General features: G+C 44.4%; 1 protein-coding gene across 1 annotated transcript in view; it reads right to left on the bottom strand.

Annotated features, from left to right (window-relative positions):
* Positions 1-13,069, bottom strand: part of DNAJB11 (DnaJ heat shock protein family (Hsp40) member B11) — a 452,930-nt gene that overhangs the window by 50,901 nt on the left and 388,960 nt on the right. The gene's annotated exons all lie outside the window — the stretch shown is intronic.

The following is a 13,069-nucleotide window of genomic DNA, read 5'->3' as shown; positions in this document are numbered from 1 at the left end:
GGTTCTCCTGCCGTCAGGCGGGTCCTCGGTCGGCCGAATTCCAAAGTCTAGGTCCGGCGTCAGTTGTCGTCGCTTCTTCCCTGACGTCAGTATGACAGGGGTATAAAAGAACCAGCAGACGCAATTTTCTTCAGTTTTTCTTGCCCCAGATGTCAGGTGCCCCCAGAAGGAAGGCAATACATAAATTTATGTAATAATGCAATGCAATATAATCAAAATACAGTAGTTGCAAGCAAATACACCATAAATGAATACCCCAATCAGGTTGTATGAGGAGGTTTTAGCCAATAGGCCTGTCCCAAGAGGGGAAGGAGGGAGGGAAACCTGGACTGCAGCTGTATTAGCACTCGAACATCTACATTTATGGTAGGTACAAAACTGTACTATGTTCATCGTGCATACAGCTGCAGTCATAACAGATGGGTAGAATCCCAAAGCTTAAAAAAGGGTGGTAGGCACTAGGTGGAACTAGGAGGAGCCAGGATGCCCTGCAGGACTGCAGTGGCAAAGCCTGCTCTAGTTTTGGAGTATAATGGTAGGTTGTAGTGCTTGGAGAAGGTATGCACAGAACTCCAAGTGGCTGCTTCCAAAATATCTTTGGTAGGAACTCCTCTGAGGAAAGCTGCAGTGGTAGCTGTGGCCTTTGTGGAGTGAGATCTGATGCCTGCAGGGACAGTTTTACCATGAAAAGAGTAACAAAAGCGTATGCAGTGGGCTACCCATTTTGAGATTGTCTGTTTGGAAATTGGCTTCCCTTGAGCTCCTATAGCATAGGACACAAAGAGTTGTTCTGATTTTCTGAAGGGCTTTGTTCTGTCCAAATAATAGCGCAGCTGCTGTGGATATCCAAGGAATGTAGTAGTCTCTCCCCTTTGTTTTGAGGATTAGGGTAAAAGGTAGGTAAGTGGATAGCCTGATTCAAAGCCATCCTGGATACCACCTTTGGCATAAAGGACGGGTTGGTTCGTAATGAAACTCTGTCCTGATGCAAAATGATGAAAGGCTGCACAGCCATGAGGGCTTGTAGTTTGGATACCCTGCAAGCTGAGGTGATAGCCAGAAGGAAGGCTGTTTTCCAGGACAAATATTGCAAATCTGTTGAGGCAGCTGGCTCAAAAGGAGGCAAGGTCAGCTTTTCTAAAATGAAATTGAGGTCCCAAGCAGGTATTGGTCGTTTCCTTGGGGGTTTTATATTCTTAGCCCCTCTGAGGAACTGTCTTAAGAGGGGGTGAGAGAATAAAGGAGGATCAGTGTTGTATTCTGCAGAAATGGCGGAGGCATGGATTTTGATGGAGGAGAATGAAAGTCCACTGCTTAGTAGCTCAGCTAGATACTGTAATATTTGAGGTAAATTCAGTTTTCCAGTATTCTGGCCCTTTTTCTCATTCCAGGCACAAAACCATTTCCATTTTGCAGAGTAAGCTTTTCTAATAGACGGCCTTCTGGCCTCCAAAATGACATCCTGCACCTCCTTGGAGAGTAGGGTCTATTGTGAAGCTAAGGAATCTTCCATGCGGCCAGACTGAGTGTTTTCAGCTGACTGAAGAGTTTTGAAGCTGTGCTGAGTCAGAAGAAGAGGCATTAGAGATAGGGTCCATGGTGGGGAATGCATCAGGCTCCTCAGGAGTGGGTACCAGTGCTGTCTTGGCCAGTCTGGAGCAATGAGAATCATCTTTGGTCTGTCTGCTCTGGTTTTTAATAGAACTTTGGGCAGCAGAGGAAGAGGTGGAAATGCATAAACTGTCATTGTTGTCCAACTGAAAGAGAGAGTGTCCACTCTCCACGCCTGTGGATGAAAAGTCCTTGAGCAGAATTTTGTCAATTGGTGATTTTTGTGGGAGGCAAAGAGATCTATGTCTGGCCTTCCCCATGCTTGAATTATCTCTGTAAAAACTTGACGATGCAACTTCCATTCGTGTGGATCTGTCATATTTCTGCTTAGGTTGTCTGCCAGCATGTTTTCCTTGCCTGGCAAGTACTGTGCTTGAAGTTCGATTTGTAATTCCAGAGCCATGTTCCAAAGTGACATGGCCAGTCTGCATAGGGGGTATGAATGGGTTCCTCCCTGTTTGTTTATGTACCACATTACTGTGGTGTTGTCTGTCCTTATCAATAGTTGACCTGGATACAGAAGGTCTTTGAAAGCTATAATAGCATTTATTACTGCTAGCATTTCCTTTTGATTGATGTGAAGGTGCTTTTCTTTTTGGGACCATTGCCCTGAATGCACCGATCTGTCATATGCGCCCCCAGGCGTAGTCCGAGGCGTCTGTTGTGATGACTTGATTTGCTTGAGGCTTGCAGAATGGGAGACCTGTGTTTGTTTGGCATGCTTGAGCCCACCACAGAAATTCCTTTTGAAGACATGGAATTAGTGGTATTATTGTTTCCAAACTGTGGCTGTGCTGAGACCAAAGGTTTTTCAGGTACCATTGAAGTTTCCTCATATGCAGCTTTGCACATGGATTAGTAGGATGCAAGATGCCATGAATCCCAGAACCTACAGGATTTTCCTTGCAGTCAGCCTGGTGAAATTTGCTAGTTTTCTGAAGTATTGAGTTAGTTGCCCCTGTTTCTCTGGCGTGAGGTAGGCCATATGGGTGTTTGTGTCCAAGTTGGCACCCAGGAAAATTATTTTCTGAGAGGGTATTAGCCTTGATTTCGTTTTGTTGACTGTGTATCCCAGAGAGTTCAACAACATTATTACAAAAGCCAGGTGTTTCAGAAGTATGTGCTTGCTGTCCACTTGGATCAGGCAATCGTCCAAATATGGGTATATTTGTATCCCTTGAAGTCTGCAGTAGGCAATTACTGATGCCAGGCATTTCGTGAATACTCTGGGCGCAGTAGATAAGCCAAAGGGCAATGCAGAGAATTGATAATGGGTTGAACCTGCAAGAAATCTGAGGTATCTTCTGCAATTTTGTCTGATTGGGACATGCAGGTATGCCTCCTTGAGGTCCAATGTTACCAGCCAAGACTCCTTGCTCAGCATGGGAAGAAGCTGCTGTAATGTGAGCATCTTGAATTTTGGCACGAGTAAAAATGTGTTTAGGATGGATAGTCCAAAATAGGTCTCCAATCTTTTCCCTTCCTTGGTACCAGGAATAGTCTGGAATAAAAACCTTGACCTTGTTCTTGAGTAGGTACCTCTTGAATAGCTTTCATGTCCATGAGATCTGAAATTTGTCTTTGTGCCTCTGCCCTTTGATTGTGTGGCAGGTTTGGCATGCCTCTCATTTCTGGAAGGGTGTGAAAATGGAATCTGTAGCCTCTGTTTATAATGTCCAGGATCCATTTGTCTTTTGTGACAATATGCCAATTTTTCGAAAATAATGCCAGTTTTCCGCCTAAGGGTGCTGCCATTTGAGCCTTGCTTGGCATGCAAAGGGGAAAGTCATTGGGTTTGCTTTCTGAATGGCTGCGAACTATCCTCACCACCTCTTTGTGTAGGAGCTTGCCACTGTCTGCCTCTAAACGATCCTTGAGATTGCCCTCTGTCCCTCGGGCACCTGTATCTATCTCTTTGGGGTCTGTCCGTGGCTGAAAAGGACCAATTTTTGGAAGGCCAATTTCTACTGAAACGTGGAGGTTGTACCTGTAGAAAATCTTTCATTGTTTGCATTGATTTAGCCTTTTCCTCCATTTTCTTTAATACCTCCTCAGCTTTAACATCAAATAATACATCCTTTTGTAGAGGGGCATCTAGTAATTTAGCTTTGACATGATCTGGTAAGGTTTGCTCCTTGAGCCAGGCATGTCTATGTATGACTGATCCTGTAACAGCAGCTCTACATGAGGCCTCTAGAGCATCAAAACCACATTGCAAGGTATGTTTACCCACTTGTTCTGCACTATGCATCAAATCCTGCAACTCCTTCAAGTCTGGTTGATCAGGTTGTGACATTTTGCTTCTCCACTGTGATAACAGAAACTGTTGGTACTTTAACATATGGAACTGGCAGTTTAATGCCCTCTTGGTTAAGGTGGCCGAGGTGTATACCTTTTTTCCCCACCTTTCTAAAGATCTGGAATCTCTCTCAGAAGGTAATGGATTTTTAGCAGTTGAGGCCTTAATTCCCTTGGGGCCCTATGAGATAGTTTCTGGGTCAGCCGCATGGCTTTTGTATAAAAACTAGTGTGAGTCAGGAACCCGGTAGTACCAGTCAGGCCTGACTGGGGCTGGGGGTAAAGAGTCTGGGTTAAGGCAGGCCTCCGAATACACATCATCTAGTATGTCTAAGACAGGAGGTATAGCCAGAGGCCTGTGCTGGGGTAGCAAGAGAAAATCCGTAAGCCTTTTCTTGGAGTCTGAGTACTCTTGGCCTTCCCAGTGGAAGTGTTCCCTCAAGGTATGCAAGGTTTCCCCAAATGAGTAATCCTCTGGGGGGGAAACAGAGGGAATGGACTCCTCTGCATCAGAATCTTCAAAAGGGGAGTAAGAATGTTCCTGTTCATCAGTGCTCTGAAATAATGGAGGCCTGGTCAGAGGAGGGGGATTCTTCCTCCACTCTGGGCCTTTTGTCCTGGGGGGGGGTTGAGAACCCCTGATAAGAGTAATTAAATCCTCAGCCATTTTAAGCATCTGCTTTTTAGGCATGGGGCCTGGAGAAGGGCCCAGTGTAGCTGGTCTCTTAGAATGCATGGCTGCTTTAGACTTGGTGAAAGCCTTGATAGAAAAAGAAGAGGAAAATCTGAGGACACCTTGAGAGGAGGCAGACCTGTCTACATATTGAGTTTCACCACCAGGAGTGGCTTCGGTATCTGTAGTCGGGGTGTGGGCCGAGGAGCCTGCGACCTCGGACACAGTAGACACCGCCAATGAAATATTGTCGGTAGGCAGGGACTGCGTAGGCGCCTCGCTGAGAACTGGACCACCTGTAGCCGGCTTTGGCGTGGTGTCGGTAGAGGCCGCGGACCTCGTGTATCGGTCCTTATCTTTGTGTTTTTTAGACAAAACTGGAGTTGGAGTATCCGACGACATAATGTAGTTAAATTTTTTACCAAAATAGTGCTGGGCGAACTCCGCCTGACGCTTAATGGTGCGTTTGTTGAAGGTAGCACATAAACGACAGACCGAGACGTCGTGGTCTGGGCCTAAGCAAGGAATGCAGAGGGAATGAAAATCCTTATGCGGTATTTGCTTCCCACATGAAATACAATTATTAACTTTGTCTGACATCGATCTGAGGCAAGAAAAGTTTCCCCAATGGGGTACTTAGCTTTCAAGAAGACTTCGGTTGCAAAATTTTCGTAATTTCAGGAGCTGGCCGACCGGCACTTGCGATCTGCTTCTGCTTCGGGCACCGCGCGGCAAGAAAGACTGAAGAAAATGGCGTCGGCTGGTTCTTCTATACCCCTGTCGCACTGACGTCAGGGAAGAAGCGACGACAACCGACGCCGGACCTAGACTTTGGAATTCGGCCGACCGAGGACCTGCCTGACGGCAGGAGAGCCCATCTGTTATGACTGCAGCTGTATGCATGATGAACATCATCCATAAGACAGAGTTCTTTTTCCGCAGTAAGGTTTGTGTGCTTGGGAAGATGTCTGGGTATATAACGTTTCAATGAAGTGATGAGAGACTTGTGCTTAAAATTTTGCTGTCCTTTCTTAAATGTATCATTATTTTTTTAAAAGGTGGTGAATTACAGTCAACTACTACTGACAGTCACTAGAGAGTTACAAATGTGTTTTACATCAGAAACTGCAAATTGCCTTTCTCTATGAACTGTGTAAGTCAGCATCATTAATATTTAAATTCAAATGTCAAAGTGTCCCTGATTGGGTTCTTTGTCCTTGATTCTGCAGTTAAAAAGCTGAGAGGGGGAAGTTAGTATCTCTGTATGCATGGAATTACACCTATGCGAGAAGGGAGGTTAGTATCTCTGTATGCATGGGATTACACTCCACATCTGCTTATCCACAGAGCCCTGGGATCACCACAGTGAAAGAAGGAAAAAACAGGAATCATCATCTTTTTGGTCACCATCTAAAAGTTCGCCAGAAAACAAAATTCATTCAGATGGTGCTTGTCCAAATAAGGGGGTGATATTTAATTTTGCTTGCCACTAAATAAGAAAGAACCCTGGACAACTCAAACAAATACTAACAGTATACTGTGTTGAAAATCTTCAGTGCTGAGGACAGCAATAATAGGCAAATGAAAGTTAGATACTTACCATAACGACACATCAAGGTTTCTGCTTCGGCTCTTCCTAACAGATAGGTTATTATAGCTGACTTTGGCTACTGTCAGATTTTGTATCTGGTGCTCAAGCATCTACCATACCCATAAAGCCCTGCAATGACAGAGATACCTCGGATCGAGTTTGCCCCATACCAATGTAAAGGAAATTGCTCCCAAACCTACAACACCAAATATCACACAGTATGAAAACAAGCTCCCAAACCTAGAATTTGAAGAGCAGATATTCAAGCCAAGGTAGCTGCAAGTACAGCCCACTCCAGCAGCCAAGGAGAAATTCAAGGCAGGGGGAAGAAAAGAATAAAGTTGAGGAAGGGGAGAAGCAGACAACACAGATCTATCATTATGGTAAGCACATAACTTTTGTATGTGATGTTCTCTCTTCAGTCTCTTCCTCAACGGACAGGACAGATTCCCCTAGCTACTAATACACTTTCAGAATCTGATGGAAGGCTATTCCAGAACACAGCTGAACCAAAGAAGGTCCTGACCTTGAATGCAAATCCAATTTATAGTGAGAAATGAAGGTATCTACATTCGACTAAGTAGCAGCAGCCCAAATGTTATCAAGCGATACTCTGGAGAAGAAAGTTGTAGATGAAGCACAGATCTACTCAAGTAAGCCTCAGGCAGTTTGGGTAAGGGTAAGCCCTTCTCTATGTAGATATGTGAACTACAGACAACCAGCAAGAAACCATCACTTTCAGATACCCCTTTTCCCAAGGTTGGCTGTGGAAAAGGAGAAAAATACTGATCAATCATTCTAACCTTAATACAATGCAAGTAGAAATGAAGCTGGTGACGTAAATCCAGCAAATGTATTTCCCTTTACTGAAGAAATCTGGGAAGAAAACAGAAATGTTGGTAGATTGATTAAGTGATAATTCAGAAGCCACCTTTGGAAGAAAAACAACAATTAGATCTTATTGTAACTCTGTCCTTGTGAAAAACCAAACAGGGAGTCTTACTAGGGCATGTAACTCCGAAGCCCTCCTAGCAGAGGTGATGCCCACAAAAAATAGAGAGTTTTCCACGTCAAGAATTTCTGTCAACTTTCGTTGCAGGTTCAAAGGAGGGACTACTTAAAGTCTGAAACAGAAAGTTAATATCCCAAGAAGGGACAAAATCCCTGAGTAGAGGTCAAAGGAAGAAAGGTAACACTAAGAAGGTCTTTGAACAATGCTTCTCCCAGACATGAAAACTGGAGATGGTTGCACTTTAACAGTGGATGAGCTGACTCTGCAAAGAAAGAAAGATACCAAAATGGCTGAAAAAAAAGTGCTAAGTTTTTGATGGAAGCTCAGATAGAAAATCTTTTTCAACTGCATTTATAGATCTTTCTGGTGGAAGGTTTTTGTGTTTAAGTCAAAATGTGAACTACATAAAGGAACCAAGGTACTGGGAGCAAATAACTAGAGAGGGAAAGGTAATAGTATGGGAAGAGACAATTTATTTGGACTGCAGGTTAGAGATTACTTTCCTTATCAAGGATTGATATCAGAGTATAGGCAAAGAGAAAGAAATAGGGGGGGGGGGTCCTAAATGAAAGGGCACCACTGGTAGAGTTTTTAGTGGAATCTAGAACATAAGATGCCATTGAAAAAGGAATAATTAGTACAGCATACAAAATATTGCATGATAACTGTAAGAATCACTCAGAGAAGGATATAATGGATTGAGAAGAGAGATTGGATAGACAATTCACAAAGAAACAATGGGAGGATATATGTAGGTCTCCCAAATATGCAACAAAATGTAAAAGACTTAGGATTTTTGCTTGGAAATGTTTACATATATATTTTTATGCCCAAAGTAGACTCCAGAGAATTTTTCCTCAGGTAGACAGCAAATGTTGGAGGTGCCATGGGGAAGAAAGAGGTACTTGGGAACATATTTTCTGGGAGTGCTGTGGGTTGGTGAACTTTAAGGATTCCCTGCGGGATGTTCTGTCGGAGATGCTGGGTGCGCCGATTGTTGTGACAAGGGAGATGATTTTTCTGAGTTATGATACAGAATCAGAATTGCCTAGACATAGTAAGGCCTTGCTGTGTCTAATTATGGTGGCTGCCAAAAATGTAATTACTAGAAAATGGAAAACAAAATCTAAACCAGCTATATTAGAAGTAGTGAATATAATAACAAAGAGAAAACAACTGGAACTGAGATCTTTAGAACGGATAGGAGCAAACTACATAGGAAAAATGGGAATTGTGGGAATGAGGTTTAAGAGAAGGCAGGACTTAAATGAGCCTCTGCACATCAACCGAAAAGAGATGATGGCTGTCCAGCATGCCTTGATACTTTTCAAACCCCTTTTCTCCCCAGGGACTCTCCTGATCAAAACAGAACCCACCACTGTAATGTGGTAGATCAACATGCAGGGAGGGACTGACTCCTACCCTCTATGCAAGCTGGCCATGACCCTTTGGCACACAGACTCCGCCATGCAACTCTACCTGTTAGCACAATTCCTACCAGGTTCTTTCAACTCTCTGGCAGACCAATTAAGCAGAAATCTTCTGGACCCACATGAGTGGCAGCTCAACAGAATCTTCACCCTAACAACTCAGAAATGGGGCACCCCGAAGGTCGACCTCTTTGCCTCCCACACCAACCATCAGCTCAGCAAATTCTGCACTAGGGAGCATCACTGCATGGCTTGGAAAGTGGATGCGCTGTTCACTTTGTTTGAAAATGATTGGGTCGATTACAAGTGATGTATAATGCTTGCAACTGGGACTGTGTCAGGATGGTTTGTGATGTAAAATGCTTCCAAACAGGATTGTGGCAGTGTGGTTTGTTTTCATTTATATAAATGTATGAATGCTTATTTATGTTAATACAGATGTTTCTTGTTTAAAAAAGGGTCAGGAATTAATTTATGTAATGTTGCTTAGGTTATATGATGTACAGCAATATATGTGAAGTATAATAGCAGTTATGTACTTGACATAAAATGGCATCTGTGTTATCCTATTTCATTATTCCTCACAACTTGGTCTTTAATCCAATATCAGATCCGATCCGGCACTAAGCAAAACAGATTCAAGGCTCGAACTCCTCCCTCTCCCATAATCCTCTTCTGCATTCTAACCCTCAGATCGAGTTTGCCATAGTTACCCCTAGGATGTATACCTGACGCTTTAAAGTAAGGGAACTCAACCCAGGAGCTTATGGACTCCAGCGTCCTCAATCCTCCTAGAACATGGATGGGGGGAAGGTGTGTGGAAGTGAGGAATAATGAAATTGAAATAGGATAACATAAATGTCAAGTTATGGTAAGTACATAACTGCTAATCTGATGTAATCCATTTCACGACAGGGTCAGAATCTCCAGCTACAACAGTAATCCAGGCTGCCCTATGGAAGGATATGCCTGAGCACCATGGAACCAAAGGATGCTCTGTTTTTGGAGACAATATCCGATTTGTAATGAGAAACAAAAGTGTTCAGAGTGGATCAAGTGGCTGCAGCACATATGTCATCTATAGACACCCTAGCAGAGAAGGCTGACGATGTAGCAACCGACCTGAGAGAATGAGCGGTGGACGAAGTAACTCTAAGCCCCTGAAATCCAGTTGGAAACTGCTACCTTAGATGCTGCTTAACCACGTTTGTTCAGACAGAAGGCTATAAACAGTCAGATTTCCTGAAAGCTTTAGTCCTCTGCAAGTAAAATCTTAACTGTTGATGTACATCCAGTGTATAGAGGAGGCATTATTGGAATGATTTGGAAAAAAGACAGGTAACTGCATAGACTGGCTGATATTAGTTTCAGTGGATACCTTGGGCATGAAGGAGGGATTAGTTCTCAAGGTCACTCTGTCTTTGTGAAAAATGACATACGGCGGCTTGGACAATAAAGCCTATAACTTCGAGACCCCTCCAGCCAAAGTTATGGTCACAAGAAAGGCGGTCTTCCATGACAAAAACTTAATATCATAGGAATGAGTTGGCTCAAATGGACTGAATGAGAGACTGCAACACCACAGTCAAATCCCAAAGAGGGGAAATATCTCTGACGGGGCCCGAGGAGAAACACACCTTTCATGAAAGCCTTGCATAGTCTGGAAGAAAAGGTAGGCTCCCTACTAACATGAAAATTGAAAATGGCCACCACCTGCAGCTTTATGGTAGAGAAATTGGCACAGTCTTGATAAAGAGATGATAAAAAAAGTACAGTTGTGTACACTTGCCATAAATGTAGATTTTGAGTGTATTCACTGTTGCAGTCATCACCTGTGGGTTGTTCCTGCTGTGGTAGCCCTCGGCCGGCCCGAATACCAGAATCAATGTTTTTCTGCATCGGCTGCTTTTGCTTGCTGCCTGACATCAGGTTGTCAGTGCTATAAAGGAAGGCAGCCGATGCCATTACATCAGCTTTTCTTGCCCTAACCAGTCAGAGGTCCAAATAAATATGGTAAAGTAGTCCCGGTGGCTAAAAGCCACCATTAGAAACTAGTGTCTCCCTAAAGAAAGAAGATATAAGGGGGGAAGGAGGGTGGGAAACCAGGACTGCAACAGTGAATACACTCGAATATCTACATTTATGGTAAGATGTACACAACTGTACTATATTATTTGTGTTTCACTGTTGCAGTCATCACCTGTGGGAGGATTCCCAAAGCTGATGGGAGGGGTGGTAGGATTAGTAAGAGACCTAGGAATGGGTCAGCATGCCCTGCAGAAAGTACAGTTGTGTAAACTTACCATAAATGTAGATGTTTGAGTGTATTCACTGTTGCAGTCATCACATTTGGGTTATCCCTGCCAGGATAGCCGTCGGCTGGCTGAAATACCAGAGACTTAGTATTTCTGCATCTGTCAAAGTAGGAGGCCAGGTTCTGGTGGAAGAACCCCACCAGTGGAAAATAAATAGCAATATGTCCCTTGTATGGAAAGGAGAACAGCAAGGAAGAATGGTAATAAAAAAAGAAAGAGAATAAAGGGGGTGGAGGGAGGGAAACCAGAACTGCAACAGTGAATACACTTGAACATCTACATTTATGGTAAGTGTACACAACTGTACTATGTTTCATGTTTCACTGTTGCAGTCATCACATTTCTGTAGATTCCCAAAGCTGAGGAAATCAGTGGAGGCAGTCAAGGAAACTAGGGGCTGGCGAGGATGCCCTGCAAGACTGCAGAGGCAAACCCTGCACTGGAGCTGGAGAAGAGAGGCAGGTGGTAATGCTTGGTAAAAGTATGAGCAGATGTCCAGGTGGCAGCCTCCAGAATGCCCCAGGACTCCTCTAAGGAAAGCGGCAGAGGTGGAGGCTGCTCTTGTGGAGTGCATCCTGACCCCCTTGGGGGGAGGCTTTCCATGCTGTTTGTAGCAGAAATAGATGCAGTGTGCTATCCATTTGGAGATGGTTTGCTTGGAGATGGCTTTGCATTCTGCCCCTGTAGCAAAGCTAACCAGCACCAGACTTTCTGAAGGATTTAGTCCTGTCCAGATAGAATCTAAGCTGTCTGTGCACATTTAGAGAGTGAAGAATCCTTTCCCCCTTGCTCTGGGGATTAGGAAAGAAGGTGGGCAAATGAATGGATTGGTTGAAAGCCACACTGGACACCACCTTGGGCATGAAGGATGGATTAGTTCTGAGGGATACCCTGACTGCATGGAAGATGACAAAGGGTTCCACAGCCATGAGTACTTGTAGCTCAGAGAGTCCACTGGGTTACGTGAAGGCCAGAAGGAATGCTGTCTTCTAGGAGAGAAAATTTAACTCTGCAGAAGACACTGGTTTGAAAGAGAGCAGGGTGAGCTTTTCCAAGCCAAAGTTATGGTCCCAAGCTGGTGTTGCTGCCCTTCTGGGGGGGCCTCAAGTTGCTAGCCCCTCTAAGGAACTCTTTGATCAAAGGGTGTGAGAAAAGGCGCTGCTCAGTGGGAAAATGAGCAGAAATAGCAGAAGCATGAATTTTTATAGCGGATATATAGTAGGTCAGCTAAGTAATCCAGGATGAGAGGGATGGAGGGCTGTGCCATATTGGCTCTCTTAGCCTGGATCCAGGTGCAGAACCTTTTCCATTTATCTGCATAAGACTTTCTGGTGCTAGGACATCTGGCCTCATGGATAACATCCAGAACCTGTTTACTGAGGGTTCACCATTTCTGAGTTATTAGGGTGAAGGTACTTCTGTTGAGTTGCCACTTGTGTGGGTCCAGAAGATTTCTACTTAATTGGTCTGCCAGTGATTTGAGAGAGCCTGGTAGGTGTTGTGCTAATAGTTACAAGGAAGAGGCTGTGAGCCAAAGGGTCATGGCCAGCCTGCATAGAGGGTAGGGAGTGAGTCCCTCCCTGCTTGTTGATGTACCACATCATAGTATTGTCTGTTTTGATCAGGAGAACCCCTGGAGAGAGAAGGGGTTTGAAAGCTATCAAGGCATGCTGCACAGGCATCATCTCTTTTAGACTGATGTGCGGAGGGATTTACTGTGGGCTCCATTGAGCCTGTATGCACCTGCCGTTTAGGTGCACACCCCAAGCGTAGTCTGATGCATCTGTGCTGAGGGTCTGGGCAGCAGGGGGGGGGGGGCAGTCCCTTGTTGTGGGAGCATGCTGTTGCCCAGTGAAAATCCTTTCTGAGGCAAGGAATTATAAGAAGGATAGTTTCCAGGTCCTGAGAATGCTGGCACCAAAGGTTCTTTAGGTACCACTGAAGTTTCTTCATATGCAGTCTGGCATATGGAATGAGGAGTATGCAAGATGCCATGAACCCCAGAGCTTGCAGGATTGTCCTTGCAGATAGCTGGGGCCTGGTAGCTAGTTGAGAGAAGTAGGCTGTCAGGAAAATTTGTTTCTCTGGTGTAAGGTATGCCATCTGGGATGCTGTGTCCAGACTTGCTCCAGGAACATT

Source organism: Protopterus annectens, chromosome 2.part0 (genome assembly GCF_019279795.1).
Source record: "Protopterus annectens isolate FY-2018-M chromosome 2.part0, PAN1.0, whole genome shotgun sequence".
Taxonomy (NCBI): Eukaryota; Metazoa; Chordata; order Ceratodontiformes; family Protopteridae; genus Protopterus; species Protopterus annectens.
Note: the sequence above shows the minus strand (reverse complement) of the source record. Positions and strands in the feature narration are given on the sequence as shown.